General features: G+C 35.4%; 1 pseudogene; it reads right to left on the bottom strand.

The window, feature by feature from the left end:
* LOC109074025 overlaps nucleotides 1-20,000 on the bottom strand; it is a 115,473-nt pseudogene that overhangs the window by 51,632 nt on the left and 43,841 nt on the right.

The following is a 20,000-nucleotide window of genomic DNA, read 5'->3' as shown; positions in this document are numbered from 1 at the left end:
TACAGATAACACTTTCTGATTGAAATGCACGGCCGAATGTTAACTCTCGAGGCGCCGGAGCCGATCGGCGCGTCATGCAGGTCGAGCATAGCATGGCACTAACAGTGTACAAAGGTGTTTTACTTACAGGTAGTAAGTGTAGGACTGATAGGTTCTCCTGCCCAGTGGAGTGGTGGAGGGGTTTAAGCAGTGGAGGGGGATGAAGATGGAAGGAAAGAAAAAGTAAAAAATATTAATGTTACGAAACGATAGAAAATGAACAGAAGCAGACATGGTGGCATTCGTGAGAGAGAGAGAGAGAGAGAGATGCGCGGCGGCCACTGCACAAACCTGAACGCTGACCATATGACCAACCAGAGGGTCATGTGACTTATATATATATATTCATATATGTGTTTGTTTTCATCTGGGTGAATTAACAGCTATTCCAAAACTACTGCTCACAAGTATGGATTCAATTTAATGTTTATGAAAGAGTCTCTTCTGCTCAGCAGGGCTGGATTTATTTGATCAAAAATACTGTAGAAATTCTGAAATATTATTAGAATTTAAAACAGCTGTTTTCTATGTAAATATCTGTTAAAGTGTAATATATTTCTGTGATGTGCAGCTGTATTTTCAGCATCATTATTCCAGTCTTCAGTGTCACACGATCTTCAGAAAGTTCAGAAGAATAGCATTTATTTGAAACAGAAATCTTTTCTAACATTATAAATGTCTTCACTGTCATTTTAATGCGTCCTTGAATAAAAGTATTAATTTCTATTCAGTCGTACTCACTTCAAACTTTTGAATGGAAGCTGCACATCAGTTTTCAACATTAATGATAATCAGAAATGTTTCTTGAGCAGCAAATCATCATATTAGAATGATTTCTGAAGATCATGTGACACTGAAGACTGGAGTAATGATGCTGAAAATACAGCTGCACATCACAGAAATAAATTACACTTTAACAGAGATTCACACAGAAAACAGCTGGTTTAAATTCTAATAATATTTCACTATTTTTACTGTATTTTTGATCAAATAAATACAGCCTTGGTGAACAGAAGAGACTTCTTTCTTTCTTTGGACTGGTCATGTATAACACAGCTGTATCTGCTCTGCATCTATAATCTCTATGTGCATTAATCAGTCTTTATGAGGACGATGTCACGTGTGAAAGGTCAATCAGAGCACAGACACATCACTGTACATTAGCAATAAAACCAACATTAATTCACCTTCCTCAATGCATCTCCCAATTTTTCAGGATGTGATTAGAGGACTATAAAAACATTTGCGCTGTAAATGACCAGCGTCCAGAGCGTGTGCTCGGCCTTAAACGAGGAATTAGCGTGTTCTCCTCACACGCTCCATTCTAATCTAATTCAGCAGATTAAACCAAATAGATGCGAGAGATTCAATCACGCTCCTTCATTTGATTAAAGCATATTGAACGGGATTCAATTAAAATGTCTGCGGAGTGATCAACGCTCATCTCTCCGGGAGGGAAATTTGGTGAATCCGGTGTTTGGGATTATTGAACACGCGTGTGTGAAATAAACCCGTCTCTTCATGCAAATGACATTCAGAAACAGAACCGAAGACTCTGGAGCAGCGCTTCTCAACCTCTTTCGCTACTTAAAAAATACAAAAATAATGTTTTAATAGCATTTCAATTAATATTATGTTAATATGACTGCATTTAAATAATGCAAAGTTTCCCCAGAGTTGAGAACCACTGCTTTATTCACATCCAAACACACAGTAACTGTGCAAACAAACACATATCAGATGCTTCACAGCAACATCATGAGTGTTTCCGCAGGAATTACACATTTCTAAATATTTCTTGCAAATATTGCATCTTTTAGTTTGGAACTAAAATTAAACCATAAAAATAAAATTCCGTTATTTAAAAATAGGGCTGCAACTAATTATCATTTTGATAATAGATTAATCTGTCAGTTATTTCTTCGATTAATCAGACACAAATCCAAATATTATTAACGATTAAAATGTAATAATTTTAATAAAAAACATTAATTTTACTCCAATATTAAAAATGCTGTCTCTGTTTTTCATCACAGCACACAGAAGTGATTAATTTATAATCAAATTGGTTGTAGATTATTTTCATTATTAATTATAATCGATTTTATTGATACATTGTTGCAGCCCTTATTTTAAATTAACATTAACTGAAAAAAAAAAAATACAAAAAACTTGCACTTATTTTATTTCAGCTAGTTTCAAAGGCAACAAATCTCATTTTTAATTAGTTTGACTTGATGTACTAAAATAACTAAAACTAAAACTGAAATAAAAATTAACAAAAACTGTATGGACTATTTAAAAAAAAACTAAAAATGTCAAAAAATTGCTAAAATTTAACAAAATTTGGAAAATATAAAAATAAAAAACAAATTCAAAATATTAATAAAAGCTACATACTATCTGAATGATATTAAAATAACACTCTGTAGATTCAGGTGTAACTTAAAGAACAAGTACCAAAATTAAAAGATTTATAAAGTCATTGTTTCTCTAAAAAAATTAAATAAAAAACTATTCTTTTGTTTTTTTTTTTTTTTAATTAAAACACTGGTTGTTGTCAAATCAAAACTGTGAACATTTATAGGGATTTTAGTGTGAAATATTTTGTATTTATTGTTACTATTATGTAAATCTGGCACAATAAACAAACAATTAAAATACTACAAATATTAAATCTGGCACATTTTACACAGATTTCATATATTATTAATGTGTATTTTCCCTGATTAAATAAAGAAATGGAAATAGAATTACAAGAAAACAGCAATTATAAGCCTGCAATTATAGCTGAGATGATGACAACAGACAAAACTTTTGAGTTTTGAGTTTCACTGTCTATAAACTGTATATAGTTCAAGTTCATGACTGTAAATGACTATTATATTTACTGCAGTGGTTCTAACGCTTTCTGGATTGGGCTGTTTTATATTCAGCAGGGCAAAAGGCTAATCTGGAGCAAACAAACAGGAGTGTTTGTGTATGCGAGCTGGATATTTGCTGAAACTGACTCCGGATGACCCGTGATCCGCGGGCAGCTAATGTAAACTAGCCTCCAGCTAGCGAAGAACTTTCATCAGTCACACAATCACAGATCTACTGAAATTCCCTCGTCTTTTTGAGATGCAGGGTCATCAGTAGAACGGCTCTTTATCAGGCCATTATACAGCATTTTACCCAGGCTTATCAACATAATTAGATTAATAATTCAGTGTTGCATAGACAATGCGGATGAAAGGTCAGGTGGAAATTGGAAGGAAAATCTATTATTAATATCTGTGGTTAAACTCCGTACAAAAACACAAATTCCTGATCTGACTGCGGATGAGACAAAAGTTTGGACACATCTGCTCATTCCTAATTAATATTAATGTCCAGGTTAGAATAATAGTCACAGGACACTGAAATAAGCAGAGTTTCCTCCTGTTGGATTTCCAGGGAATTCATGCATTGAAAACACACAAAACTTGAATGCAATTTAATTAGTTTTGGAAAAAAGCATCAGCCAAATGTATGAACGGAAATCTAACACTAATGAAACTACATATGAAACACTCCATTCCAAAAATTAATGGAATAATTCATTATTACTTATTTGCATTCATTTGATTTTATTTAAAATTCATATTTTTTAAAATGCATTTATTTATGCATAAATCTTTTCATTGTGAAAATAAAATTTATTCAGTTTCTTTCTTAAGTAAAAACATGGTTAAAACACATGAAAATGGTTAAAATATGACTAGCTGTGGAACAGGCAATATTGAATCGGTTAAAATGTATGAGATTGAATTATATGATCAATTATTTTAAGTTAATTATATAAACCTAGTTATTGTGTATTTAAAACACATTCAGATTATTAGCACTATTACAGAAACTTGCCCTTTTTCAATAATGTATGACTGACAAATATCAACAAGCATCAGATTAAGTTTATAAGTAAAAGTTTTTATGTTAAAACCGTATGCTTTGAGTGTAATTTCACACATTTAAGCAGAGGTCTTAAGATAAAAAAGTTCTTAACATAAACTGAGTCATGTGTGTCCAAACTTTGGTTAACGGCGGTTCTTCCTGATGTGTGTTGTCACCCCTAAACGTGGTAGAAATGGTGTAACCAGTCATCTTCACTGTGTGTGTGTTGAGGTTCTTACCGTTTCTTCATGAGCAGCACCACGCCGAGGAAGATGATGACGAAGAGCAGTATTCCTGCGATAACGCCGGCGATCTTCACCGTGTTATCGGTCTGTTTCTCCGGCTCCACCGCGTTGGGTTTGTGCGTCGCCGCACCTGAGATCAACCAAAGGTCAAAGGTCATACAGAAGATGGTTTGAAGCAAGACACTACATTTCATGCACTGCTCAGTTCAGAGATTTTGATCTATTACGCTTCATAACATGTCTTCATGCAGACTAGTGGAAAGAAAACAATAAAAATACACATCAAGTGTTTATTCTATTGCACTTTATCTATATCTTTAAAAAAAATATTTCTCCAAATTAGTGACACTTACATACACCAAAATTTAGAGTTTTATTCCTGTCTATATTCTGAAGGTTTTTAATGAGGGGTTTGATCATATATCATCCATAATGATTTTTACAACATTTTACTTCTAAAAACATGGTCAAAATGCATATCTTTAAAGGAGCTGAGTTTTATCTCCAGTTTAGTAACACTTAAATAGACCAAAACTAACAGTTTTATTCCTCTCTATATTCTGAAGATTTTTACAAAGGGGTTTGTTCATGTATTATTCACACTGATTTATACATCCTTTTACTCCCAAAAACATGGTAAAAATGCAAATCTTTGAAGGCAATGAGTTTTTATCTCCATTTCAGTAGCACTTAAAAAAAACAAAACTTAGAGTTTTCTTCCTATCTATATTCTGAAAGTTTTTACTGAGGGGTTTGTTCATGTATCAGTCACACTGAGTTTCTTCTTCAGTTATACCCGTGGTCACTCACATTATCAACACCTCTCTTCACTCTGGTACATTTCCCTCAGCATTTAATGCGGCTCGGTAACCCCACTGCTTAAGAAAACCTCTATAAATCCAGCACTTTTAGAAAACTACAGACCGTATCCCTTCTTACATTCATTGCAAAGATACTTGAGTGACTTGTGTTCAGCTAACTCTCTATGTTTCTTGTACAGAACAACCTCCTGGACAGCAACCAGTCTGGCTTCATCTGCCCTGCTCTCAGTTACTGAAGCCCTGCGACTGGCAAGAGCAGCTTACAAATCCTCAGTACTCATCTTGCTGGATCTGTCTGCTGCTTTTGACACAGATAACCACCAGATCCTCCTGTCCACCCTCATGGAGATGGGCATCTCAGGAACTGCACTCCTGTGGTTCAAGTCTTACCTCTCAGGTAGGTCTTTTTGGGGTGTATTGGAGGGGTGAAGTTTCTAAGTCACAACTTCTTGGTTCCGGGGTTCCTCAAGGCTCAGTGCTTGGACCGCTTCTCTTCTCCATCTACATGTCATCTTTAGGATCTGTCATTCAGAAGCATGGCTTTTCCTATCACTGCTACGCTGATGACACTCAACTCTACTTCTTATTCCAACCAGATGATCCGACGGTAGCTGTTCGCATTTCAGCCTGTCTGAGTGACATTCCAACTGGATGAAAGACCACCACCTTCAACTAAACCTTGGTAACTTAGAACTGCTTATGGTCTCAGCCAACCCTGCACTTCATCACAACTTCTCTATACAGCTGGGTTCGTCAACCATAACTTCTTCCAGGACAGCCAGGAACCTTGGAGTTGTGATGGATGATCAGTTAAGCTTCACATACCATATTACTACAACGGCCTGGTCCTGCAGATTGCCTTTACAACATTAGGAAAACTAGACCAGTCCTATCAGAGCAGGCCACACAACTCCTTGTCCAAGCTCTTGTTCTCTCCAGACTGGACTATTGTAATGCTCTCTTGGCAGGTCTTTACACTGGCTGCCAATAGCTGCTCACATCATACTGCCTACAAGACAACCACTGGCATTGCACCAATATACCTAAACTCACTAGTTCAATCTTATGTGCCCTCCAGAAGCTTGTGTTCTGCAAGTGAACGGCGCCTTGTGGTGCCATCCCAAAGAGGCACAAAATCACTCTCACTGACCTTTTCCTGGACTGCTCCCAGCTGCTGGAACAACCTGCCCATCTCAATCCCAGCAGCTGAGTCTTTAGCCATTTAAAAAAAAAAATGTCTAAAGACACATCTTTTTAGTCAGCACCTGACCAACTAAAACTAACACTTATCTATTATATTCTATTCTATTCTATTCTATTCTATTCTATTCTATTCTATTCTATTCTATTTGTTTTTTTTCTAATTTATTTAAAAATAAACCCTGCTGTGTCTGCTGTGCTAGACTAACTAGTCACATCACTTGTATACTGTTTCTCTCTTGTTGGTCTGATTGATTCTATTGTTCTTCTCATTTGTAAGTCACTTTGGATAAAAGCGTTTGCGAAACGATTCAGTGTACATGTAAATGTAAAAAGAGAAATCCACAATCACCCCAGTAAAAACCTTTAACTCTAATATTACAAATTATTACAAATATCTAATATTTTGAGCTCATCAATATGCTTGTGTACAACTGAAAGTGTGCACTGATCAAATAAAATAAAGCAGCAGATATAGATATTAAAAATGTACAGAATACTGACAACATCATTTCCTGCTCAGTGACGGAGTCAGAATCCTTTACTTCCTGTTTTAGTAGGAAACATACAGGAAATACATTTGTTTCTCATTTAATTCATTTCAGGTTCCATATGTTTTTTCTCTTTGTTGGTCAGTAAATGTGTTTGTCACTGCAGCCGAATCAGAAGAACCACATTCATCCTCTGATATAATCAAACCTTACAAACCTTGGGTCTATTTCAACCTTGAATATAACGCACAATGCAATAAAAGCAGCCCATGTGCATCAGTCTGATAATGACAGAGAGAGTTTGCGATGACATATGAGAGAGATCTGCTTGTGTTTAAAGAAACATGTTTGTCTGAGAGACCTTCATACGCTTGAAAAACTCATACAATGAGTGCAGATTTCTTCCTTGTTTTGACATATTTCTTACTAAAAAGGACGTTGGGTTAGTGGAGGGTCGTTCAGTTATTATCATTGACTTTAAAATTAAATTAAAATTAACTGAAATAAATTATTAAAAAAAAACATTACACTTACCAAGACAACATTTAGCATTTTCATTTAACTCAAAGCACTGAAATAACTAAAACTAATATAAAAATGAATAAAAGCTTTATAGACATATGTGACCCTGGAGCACAAAACCAGTCTTAAGTATTTTCTCAGAATTTAGATTTTTTTGCTCCCTCAGATTCCAGATTTTCAAAAAGTTGCATCTCAGCCAAATACTGACCTCTGAAGAAACCATACATCAATGGAAAGATTATTTATTCAGCTTTCAGATGATGAATAAATCTTAATTTCCAAAAATGGACCCTTATGACTGGTTTTGTGCTCCAGGGTCACATATAAACAAAAAAAATAAAAAAATAAATACAATTTTAAATAAAACTAAAATGAAGATGGGAAATATAAAAACTAATTTAAATAGTAATTAAAAAATGTCAACAACAAGTAAAATAACACTGAACACTATACAAGTTGATGTGATCAGCGCTTTATCTCTGCAAAGATTATGTTAGAGACAGATTCTTCAGTTCATCACACACGTATGCAGTGAGTGAGTGAGTGAGTTTCTGACCTGTTAGCTGGTTGTCTCCAGCGGCCGGAGCGATGCGAACATAAGGAGTGGTGAGCTGCGTCACCAAGATAGCAGCTGCAAGAACAAGACCCACACACATGCAGAAAGACAGAGAGAATCAGTGTGTGTGTGTGTGTGTGTGAGAGAGAGAGAGAGCGAGAGAGAGAGACAAGAGAAACAAACAGGAGACAGAAGAAAACGAGCAGTTACTGAAAACCTGCACAAGACACACACAAAAGCAGAACCATGCAGAGCTTCTTCTTCACACACACTCATTTATAATCCCAGGTCGTCATGTCTCTCGTCTCACGTTGCTCTTACTTTAACCCGAGTTAGTAATTAACCCCGGGTTAATGTGCTTATTTGCATATTTACAAGGTTAATAAAATTGACAGGACAAGTGCAGCGTGTGAACCGTTTCAGAAACCGAATCAGGCTACAACACTAACAGCGTCTGTTTGGTTTGTCAAATATTTGTCACTGCTTCATCATGCTAATTACATGCACTGTTATGTGTCAAATTAATTACATTTTCAATGTCTGCTTGCATACATTAGAATACCTACCTTTGGTAGCAACCCGGACGCAGTCGATTTTAGTCTCCTGAAAAACAAAAATACATACAAAAATCTCAAACATCTTAAATGATTCAATAGAAGAAGTAATAATTTACTTTAGACAACATGTGCTGTTTTAAATGTGCTACAGAAATAAACACTGATTGACTGATTGATTAATTGATTGATACACTGTGATATTCATCAGCATCCTCTGAGATCGGGACTTTTGAGATTAACCGTGTTAAAATCCAATATAATGATTAATTATTTTGAATATTAAATTATATTATTAATGGTGCTTATATTATTGTATATGCTTATTTGTGTTAATATGTACTTTATGCATATTTCACAATTGTAAAACATTTTGGAACTCTGGAAAGGTTTTATATAAATTAAACATAATAATAAAAATAAAATGTATTATAATATTATACCTTGTTATATATATTATTATAATTATAATATTAATTATAAATCTGTTTTGTTATTATGGTTATTATATTAATAAAAATAATAATAATAATATATTAATTATAATGAATAAATGATATTAATCTACTGTATCTACAGTATTTGCGTGTCGTGCACATCAGTCATCTGTGACGTTCACTGATGATTTTCCAGTGGCTCCAGTGTTTTCTACAGAAGTAAGTAATGTTTTACTTTTGTCAGCAGAATGAAAACAGTCCAGTAACTGGTTCTGCTGCTGCACGACACTAGTGATGTATATGCTGATATATTTTCTATGCCTGCTAAGCAGCTGCAGCATTAAAACTGCATTTCAGCTGAATGCTGTATGTGAGTGTTCAGAACGAGCACCTGGAGCACGACTCGCTTTACTGCCTGTAATCAAACTAACGTCTGACATCAGTCTTCAGCTACACAAACACCAACAACAAAGCACCTTGTTCTGCTTTATTACTGCTGTTCTTTTTAATATGCTGACTGCTGTGCTCTCCTGTTCCGTCAGTTTATCAAAGCCAGCATACTGTTATTGAACATAAACAGCGTCTCAAAAGACTGAAACTCCTGCTACAGCTTTAAACTACATCTGTTTAAAATTACAACAATCCTTTAGGTCTTTCTAAACAGCCCTGCAACACATTAATAACCACTTAGAAAACATTGGCAATGCCCTAGCAACACCCTAGCAAAGAACCTGTGCAACAGTCTAGCAATGGCCTGGCGACTGTGTAGCATCCATTCAGAACAACCTAGCAACACCCTAGCAACCACCAGAAACTGTGCAACAGTCTAGCAATGGCCTGGCGACTGTGTAGCATCCATTCAGAACAACCTAGCAACACCCTAGCAACCACCAGAAACTGTGCAACAGTCTAGCAATGGCCTGGCGACTGTGTAGCATCCATTCAGAACAACATAGCAACACCCTAGCAACCACCAGAAACTGTGCAACAGTCTAGCAATGGCCTGGCGACTGTGTAGCATCCATTCAGAACAACCTAGCAACACCCTAGCAACCACCAGAAACTGTGCAACAGTCTAGCAATGGCCTGGCGACTGTGTAGCATCCATTCAGAACAACCTAGCAACACCCTAGCAACCACCAGAAACTGTGCAACAGTCTAGCAATGGCCTGGCGACTGTGTGGCATCCATTCAGAACAACCTAGCAACACCCTAGCAACCACCAGAAACTGTGCAACAGTCTAGCAATGGCCTGGTGACTGTGTAACATCCATTCAGAACAACCTAGCAACACCCTAGCAACCACCAAAACCTGTGCAACAGTCTAGCAATGGCCTGGCAACTGTGTAGCATCCATTCAGAACAACCTAGAAACACCCTAGCAACCACTAGAAACTGTGCAACAGTCTAGCAATGGCCTGGCGACTGTGTAGCATCCATTTAGAACAACCTAGCAACACCCTAGCAACCACCAAAACCTGTGCAACAGTCTAGCAATGGCCTGGCAACTGTGTAGCATCCATTCAGAACAACCTAGCAACACCCTAGCAACCACCAGAAACTGTGCAACAGTCTAGCAATGGACTGGCGACTGTGTAACATCCATTCAGAACAACCTAGCAACACCCTAGCAACCACCAGAACCTGTGCAAAAGTCTAGCAATGGCCTGTTGACTGTGTAGCATCCATTCAGAACAACCTAGCAACACCCTAGCAACCACCAGAACCTGTGCAACAATCTAGCAATGGCCTGTCGACTGTGTAGCATCCATTCAGAACAACCTAGCAACACCCTAGCAACCACCAGAACCTGTGCAACAGTCTAGCAATGCCCTGGCGACCGTGTAGCATCCATTCAGAACAACCTAGCAACACCCTAGCAACCACCAGAACCTGTACAACAGTCTAGCAATGCCCTGGCAACTGTGTAGCATCCATTCAGAACAACCTAGCAACACCATAGCAACCACCAGAAACTGTGCAACTGTGTAACAATGCCCTAGTAACTGCCTACAAACCTTAACATCCATGAAACGCCTCAGAAATCACACAGAAAACCTGCAAAAAAGAGTTCTTAATTAAATGTAATCTTTTTTGACTTGATTTCCCACAAAATATCTAAAAATGCATGAAAAAAGAAAACAAATTTACTTGAGAAGCAAAACTGCATAAGATATTAAGACTTAAGTGTATTTTGCCTCACTCCACTGACAGATTTGTTCACTTGTTTTAAGTATTAAAAAAAGAGGGAAAAAATGCACTCAAATAAAAAATTCTTTGAAAACTAGTCTTAATATCTTATGCAGTCAATGGATCTTGTTATAAGGAATATCAGATACTGGAAAATTAGACACAAAACTCACTAATAATAATTTTTTAATTTTTTGCTGTGTAGCAACTGTCTCATCCACCCTAAACATCTCAGCAACTTTCATGTTTCCCAGCAGGTCTTGAAAAGCTTTAGTTTTATCACGACTAGTGTTTTTGTAATCTTCAGCTTGTCTTATACTGCACAGTGGCACTTAAACACACTTCCACCTCCATCCGACCATTAGAGCCTAAGAACGACCTTTGACCTGCTGAACGAGACTCATGACAATATAAACAAACACTCGTCCCGCTATTATAAAGAATAGCAAACACTAATGTGCATTTAGCAGCACATCCAGCGTCCTGACGCCACTGAAAGGCCTGATTTAATGAATTACAGCTCTTGAATAGACAGATCCGAGGGCCGTCTCAGTAAGTGCCCATCCGTATCCATCAGAAGGCTAAAACACAGATCCTCAGTCAATTAGGACATCAATTACAGCCGCCGGCCTTTTACAGCAGCACGACTGTCAATCCGAACAGCGTGTTTTCTTTAAAAGCACGGTGAGAGAGAGCCAGATGCATTAAGTCAAAGCGAGTTAATTCACGCATGACACTCTAAAGCCTTGAGAAACGTCGCTGCGATACTCAAAGTGTTTTCTGAGCGGCACCTGCTCCTTGAAGGCCTCTTCTGTGTGTTTCTGAGGCGAAGGACTCTCTTCACTCTCTTTCTTACCCACAATTACTTTTCTCATCGACTCGCGTGTCAGAATCCAACTGTTAACTGCAGCGTTTGTCGCTGTCATGACTCTCAATCCTCACACTTCTGTCTGTCTCTCCCACAGCGTCCAAAATTATTATTCTACACTGCAAAAATGATTTTATTACTTAGGATTTGATCGGTCTTGTTTTCCAGTACATTCTTAAATCAGCATGCAATTACTTAAGAAGCAAAATGACTTAAGATAACGTTGTTTTCTGAAAAAAAGCATCAAAAGTTATGCTTAAAACAAGGGCAAATATCTGCTGATGTAATCAGAAAATCAGCTTAATTCAAAGCGAAAACTAATTTATTTTTCTGACTCCACTGGCAAATATTTTTCCTGTTTGAAGCATAAACTCACTTAATTTTGATCAATTTCTCAGAAAGCAAGATTTAATAACATTAAGTCATTTTGATTCTCTAGTAAATGTATCTTGATTTGAGGATGTTTAGATATTTGTGCTGGAAAGCAAGACAGAAATACTAAGGAAGAATAATATTTTTTTCTGTGAACAAGCACCAAATGCAATTAAAAACTGGCTTTGGCATGTAAATAAATATAGCTGTCTGATAAGGCAATGCAACATCACATGGTTTAGGAATCTAATTCTAAATATATCTGTTTTAGATCTTACAGTAGCTACGTTTACATGCACCCAAATAATCCATAACTGTATTGAAAAGCCTTCATGTAAACACATCAGTCGATATGACTGAGCTCGATCCGAATGCAATTTCAAGACCTGAAAATATCTGATCAATAGGAGAAAATTAGACATCTTGAATATGATCATCTCAATGGATTCAAACATTACTTGTGCACATGCATATGTTCACCACAGCCCTTTCATAATGTAGCCTATGTTTATATACATTTCACTTTGTACAGACTAGTCAGAGAATGAGAATATTTACTAAATATAATTCCAAAAGAATCATTGTTGTATTCTTCATCTGTAAGTCGCTTTGAATAGAAGCATCTGCTAAATGAATAAAATGTAAAAATGTAAATATTTGCCAGAAAAAAATTCTTTAGATATATATATAATCGAGGCATGGATGGTTTTCAAAAGACCTGAAAAATTTAGGTTTATATAAAACAGTGTTATTTTAGTGTCCTTAAGATACTGTTATAATTTTATTAATATAATCTCTTTTGTAGGTCGTATAAATGTAATATTTTGAATCAGTTATTATCTTTATATTTTCAGTTTTTATTTTATTTTATTCTGTTTTATTCAATTTAAATTTTAGTTAAAGTTAGGTAATTTTGGTGTTTTTTTTTTGGTGTTCATTTTAGTAGCTATTTATATATTTAATATTTTATATATTCAATTTGAAAAATGAGAAATGTTACCTTGCCAACCAACTGAAGTTTAATATATATATACATATATATATATATATATATATATATATATATATATACATATACATATATATACATATGGATAGTTCCAGTCCTTGATTCTGATTGGTTGAGCCACGTTCGAAGCTGTTGTAAATTACTCTACAAAGTAACATACACCTTTGTTTACATTTGTGTGTTGCTCAGCAACCAGTTTGTTGCAACCACAACTGTTTCTGAGGATCTACATTGTTTGGTGGAAGAATACTGTTTTTATTAATATCATTCCACTTTATTTGCTCTGCATACTACGTATATGGAATAACCGTTTTATAAAAGCAATAAGCCCCGTGAAGCCGTGGTTTACAGTGAATTTATAACAGCTATAACTCCGCTTCGCATCGTGCCTAACAACGCCCCTTAGCTGTTATAAATTCACTGTAAACCACGGCTTCAAGGGGCTTATTGCTGTAATAAAAAAAAAAAAAAAAATATATATATATATATATATATATATATATATATATATATATATATATATATATATACACTGTATATGTATGTGTGTGTTTGTGTGTATATATATAAATACACACACACACATACTTTTCTGTATTTCATTTCAAGTGTATTTTATCTCATCAGTTTTGGTTTGAGTGAACACACCCCGTTGGCGGCGCTGACCGCCTGATAGTAGATGCTGTAGCTCTTGTGTGGCAGCAGCGGGGCGTTCCAGTATCCGCCGTAGGTCCGGTTGTCTCCGATAGTGAACGGCTGCGGTGACGAGACGCCTGCGGAGGGGAACTCAGCGCTGTAGTAGTACCGAGAGTTCAGCCCGCTGGCGTTATGATAGTGAACCGGCAGCGGATAACAGCGCAGGATCTCCGCTTCACCTCCACGAGCTCTTCGAGGACGTTCCTCCTCAACAACCACCTGATACACACTGAGAGAGAGAGAGAGAGAGATACTGCATTACTGCACAGGACATATTACAGCCCACACAAATAATGCATTTATTCAGCAAGGATGTATTAAATTGATCAAAAGTGACAGCAAATGTATTTATAATGTTATTTACAGATAGAGAAGACAGTTATTAGAATCTGTGGAGTAAAATATTTTAAACTGTCATGAAAATCAAAATACTCGTAAAAATATTATTAGAAATAATAATTAATTTAAAAAGAATAACTAAATTTAAAATTTAAAAATTAAAATAATAGTAATTTAATAAGATAAAAATCTTTTTTTTTTCATTTTATTATATAATTTTTTATTTATTTATTTTTATTTATTTAATTTTGAAGATGCTTGAGAGTTACTTAAAGTCCAAAAATCAATATTATAATGTCTATTAACTTAATTACAATTAAAAAATTTAATCATATATAATTGTGTTTTTACAGTGCAGTAAAATGCTTTTTAATCTAATTTAATTTAATTTATTTATTTTTAATTTCATGTAAATAATATCACAGAATTGTTTTTGATTTTGAGGTGAAATATGATATGGAAGTGTACTGAGAGTCACCTAAACAAAAAGGTACAGTATATTTTGTCTAGAGTTTAGTTTGATAAAACATGCTTCAGTTCCAGATCTGACAGACTGAGGATGAGTGTGAGGAAGGTTACTGATGTATCGCCGTATTCATCAGGAGCTTGTCTCTCAGTATTCTCCACCAGCGGAAGAAAAGAGCACAAAGACGCTCGTGTTTGCTGTTTAATCATGTATGGACGTAAAGGGCAAACATCAGAAATTCCCTGTGTCAGTTTTCGGGAAGGGCCACAGGAGCCCTGGAGCACCGCGCGGATACGCTGGAGCTAACGTCGATGTTAAGCGACCGTGACAAAAACATGCAACAACAGCGGATGCAAACAGAGCTTGTGTTTCATGCACTTCACATGAACTAAAACAGAGTTAAATCTCCAGGCGCTGGCACAGAGAGGACACAACGAGAGCGGCTAGCTGCTAGCTGAATGTTGACTGATGCTAATCTGACCTTTGGGTTCGCTAATCTGTAATAAAGTCTGGGTTTGCTAGCAAAAGGTTATCTGTGAATATAAAAAGCTGCGTATATAAATATACTGTAGTTAATGAAATTACAAACTTCCACATCGCCTGCCCTTTCCTGCGCTTTCTCATTAAACACACACACACACACACACACACACACACACACACACACACACACACACACACACACACACACACACACACACACACACACACACACACACACAAAATACAAGTTGCTTAAAAACTCTTTTCTGGAGTGTTACTGCAGCATGGCACTAATGTGACCATAATCACCATATTCAGCAAGATGGAACACAAAACACACACACACACACACACACACACACACACACACACACACACACACACATATATATATAATATGAAAAAATATAAAAATATACATTATATACAAAAATATACATATACAATATAACATCTATGTAAGATAGAGTAGCACGTCACACCACAGAAAAGATCATACAAATATGAAATATATGAACATATACAACAGTTCTTTCTGATTCTTGAATCTGATTGGCTGAGAGCCTTTTCCAGCGGTGTGATATTCTGGTGATAAAAGCACTCCAACTGTTTCAGTGTTTGTATCACTCCGCTTGCCGTATTTCTCACAGCGAGTGTCATGCCAGACGCCTAAATCCACGATAATTTTATAATAATACTGTTTTTGTGTCACACAATGTAGTTTTAAGAGTTTTTAGGAGGGAATGTACTTGTTTAGACTTCAAATATGCGTTTTTAAATAAAGATAACGTGTATTTGAACATTAGCTTCGTTGTTTTGGGAGATGTGAGCTTCAGGGCGTCAGCGGCCGCTCACCGCTGGTTCTGATGTCTCTATAGTGGTTAAACATGAGATATAATTCATTTTGAGTAATTCTAATGGGGCAATCTTTGCTCTCATTAATCTATTATTTGTTCCAGAGCACATAGTTTTGGCTGAGAGCAAAATCTCATCAAGTTATATTTTATGTAACTTTAATGTTGTATATCAGAGCGCTGCCTTTGTACTTTTGACTGAATTGACTTGCAACTTTTATGATGGCTGTTGTTGTTGTTTATTAAATATTATTAATCAATATGTATATATATATATATATAATATATATATATATATATATATATATATATATATATATATATATATATATATATATATATATAATATATATAGTAGTCACACACAGAAACTTTAAACAATATTTATCCCTCATTGAAAACTTATATACATAAATAATCCAAAACATGGCAAAAAGAGTGAGTTTGCAGTAAATACTTTTATATTGAAAGAGACTGAAACAGGGTGTAAACAAGGACAATTTTTTTTTTACTTTCAACAACAGCTTGTAAGATGCAGTTAATAGATGCAGTGATCAGGGCTGTCATCAGAAATCACCCTTAACAGATGAAAGGACAATACGACAAAGATATCGCTTTCATCAGCAGACATTCAGACTAATGTTTTATTGTGAATATGAGATTCAGCTGAAGAATGAATGCTCTATCAGATGGAAGTAATCACACACTCAGTCATCTCTCTCATCATACAGTGAGCTTTTAAAACAGTAATACAATAAGCTTTCAATGAAGCAACTCAACGTTCCTTTGTTACTAGTTCTATATATAATATTTATGTTATAATATTTTGTATATTATATATTATATGCATTCGTATGTGTGTGTATATATCTATATATAACACATATTCTCTTTCATTTAGTTTGAAAATCATTTTCATAGGAAATTATTAATCCAGGATGAATTCTATGGCTTTATCTGAATGGGCTGCTGTGCTGCATGGGTAAAGGCGATCTCTGCCAGTCCTTCAGTTTGGAGATGAAATATCATGTGATAAATTATTTAAGCCAATGAGAGACAGCGCAGGTGAGAGGGGAAGTTAATTAACAGCTGATGGCATGCTCAAGTCAAAGTTCAGAGGTCAAAGGGCAAATCAGGACCTCACTGGAGCTCTGTGCTGATTACAGATGAAGCAGAGACAGAGAGAAGAGAGTGTGTGTGATACTCGCTAAAGCTCAGGCTACAGAAATCATGAACTAACTATGAGATTTAAAATCACACACAGTCACACAGCAGGAAATTAACATCCTCGTTAATGCAAAATATTTACACGCTGGCTCCAGCAGAAATCAGTGGCGTTTCCTTTCTGAAGGTGTCCTGTGGTGCGACACGCATCGAAACAGCAAAAGTTTTGAAACATTCTTCTCATTTTATGAGCTCATGAAATGAAATGATAATTTTTTTAGACACTTTAAAAAAGCTTTTGTCACACCACAAGGTAAACATTTCATGAGAAATCATTAAAAAAAAAATTATCTGGAGAAACAGAAACATGAGGCATCTGAGGCATGAACCTGTCCCTTATACATTAACACAAAGTCCAAGCAAAATATCCAAGTTCTGCATCAGCTACTCAAAGACATTTACTTTGCAAAGCTCTGATAGTTTAAGATGATTCATATATAAGCTATACAGATATTACATTGATACTCAATATTCTATTAAACAGATTTACTTCATAGACATCAGTAATCACTGATATAATCTTTCTGCTCAGTTTGTTCTGTTGTGTTTCTTTTTTCTGATTCGGTTACCAGTATCGATACAGGTCTTCGGTCCGGCACACACGTGCATGAAACAAATACAGCAATTTTAAACATTGCATGTGCAGAACGTAACATTTTTTTTAAAATGCCTGTATTTTTCTGTGAGAGGCAGGTGTAGTGTAAGAAAATACAGTTTGTACTGTAGAAAAAAAACATTACGCCTATGGAGAGTCCTGAGAACACATATGCATGTGTGTGTGTGTGTGTGTGTGTGTGTGTGTGTGATGGGTTGAGTCCTGCAGACTGGTGGCACAGGAACCCATTTCCACATCTGAACCCGTAATGTTGCTCTTGCTGCTGTTACTGTGGAAACGCAGGATCTTCTTCAGCCACTTATTATTCTGCATTAATTCAGCTTTATTTCTGAGAGAAGAACAGAAAGTGAGTGTGTGTGTGTGTGAGTGTTTGACGCGCCGTCGCTCTGTCAGTGCTGATGTGTACGAGATGAACGGGGCCGCCTCGTTCAGCCCCGGGGCCAAATGCAGATCGCCGATGGCAACGGAGGATCCGCGCATCAAAAACGGCCGCCGTGGAGCGCACGACATGCACTTCATCTGAGACGCACTTTGATCAAACACACCACACGTGATCATAGACGCTGATGTTAATTACATCACCATAAAACTAAATCAGAAACAGAAACTTTCAGAGAACCAGCAGACAAATACAGCACAGAAATAAAGCCTGGAAGTCTTTCTCAACAAACACCATCAGCCTGGAGCTCAAACTGAACATGATTTCTGAAACTCTGCTACCAAAGCAAGCACAGCTGTGTGATGCAGGGTTATTGTTGTTAACTAAACCTATTCAAGACATTTCTGTTCATTAAATTAAAGATGAAATTTAATACAAATATTAGACGAAAAACAAAAGTGAGAAAAGTTGCATCAGCAACTAACTGAAAAGGTTATTACAGTTAACTAAATCTGAAAATAAAACAAACTATTTAAACTATTAATGACTTGAAATAAAAAAAAAGAACTTAATATCAATATATTTAAAAGAATCATATAAATATATATAGTAACTGAAACTTTTCGACATTTGCGACATTTCTCATTTTCGTTAAACTAAAACTTTATGAAAATATTAAAAATTGTATAAAAAATCAATAAAAATTAATAAAACCTACACACACACACACACACACACACACACAAAACTACTATAAATGACAAAAACACAAGAAAATTACTAAAAATTTATGGATAATTAAAAAAAAGTCAAATATTAATAAAACCAATATTATTATCTTAATAATAAATAAATAAATAAATTAATTAATTAATTAATACCATAATAAAATCTTAATGATACTAAAATAACACTGACTAAATCAAAAACTAAAACAAAAAAACCTAATTAGTAATATAAAAATAATCTTAATCATAATAAAAATAGCAAAAGCACAAAAATAAAATAAATATATAAAAATAAAAGGTAATTTATATTATATTATATTATATTATATTATATTATATTAAAATAAAATAAAATTAAAATAAAATTACAGTATATTATATTATATTATATTATATTATATTATATTATATTATATTATATTATATTAATAAAAAAATTAATATTGTTTAATTATACTAAAATACCACTGGGGTGGGGGGTGGACAACAACAACAAACTTAAACCGAAATAAAAATAAACCTAAATAGAAATATTTAAATAACAAGAAGAAGAGGAATGGCAGAAGCACAAAATAAAACAGTGAAAATATAATAAATAAAAGCTATAATACTAAAATATGAAACATGGCTCGTGAGAAGTGGCGGTGCAACTCTAGTACATCACACAAAGTTTTGGGAGCTAAAGGCGGATCTGCTGCTGTTTAATGAGCTTGTTTACACACCATCTGTAAGAGAACTACACAGCTAATGTGTAATTAAGCAGCACTGATGAGTTGTCCGCATCGATCACGTCAGCCGGTTTCTCACAGGAAGTTGTTTGAGTGTCACCAAAAACTCCGGCAAACTGTCGTGGACTGTGGAGACTAAACACAATCAGTCCCAGAGCGCCTGCAACTAATTAATGAAAACCTCTAACGACTCTAGCGTGACCTGACAGGAAACCAGGGGAACACTTCACGATTAACATGAGTTAAAAAACACACTTCTCAAGCATTT

The sequence above is a fragment of the Cyprinus carpio genome, chromosome A2 (genome assembly GCF_018340385.1).
Source record: "Cyprinus carpio isolate SPL01 chromosome A2, ASM1834038v1, whole genome shotgun sequence".
Lineage (NCBI taxonomy): Eukaryota > Metazoa > Chordata > Actinopteri > Cypriniformes > Cyprinidae > Cyprinus > Cyprinus carpio.
This window is presented reverse-complemented; position numbering and strand designations above follow the sequence as displayed.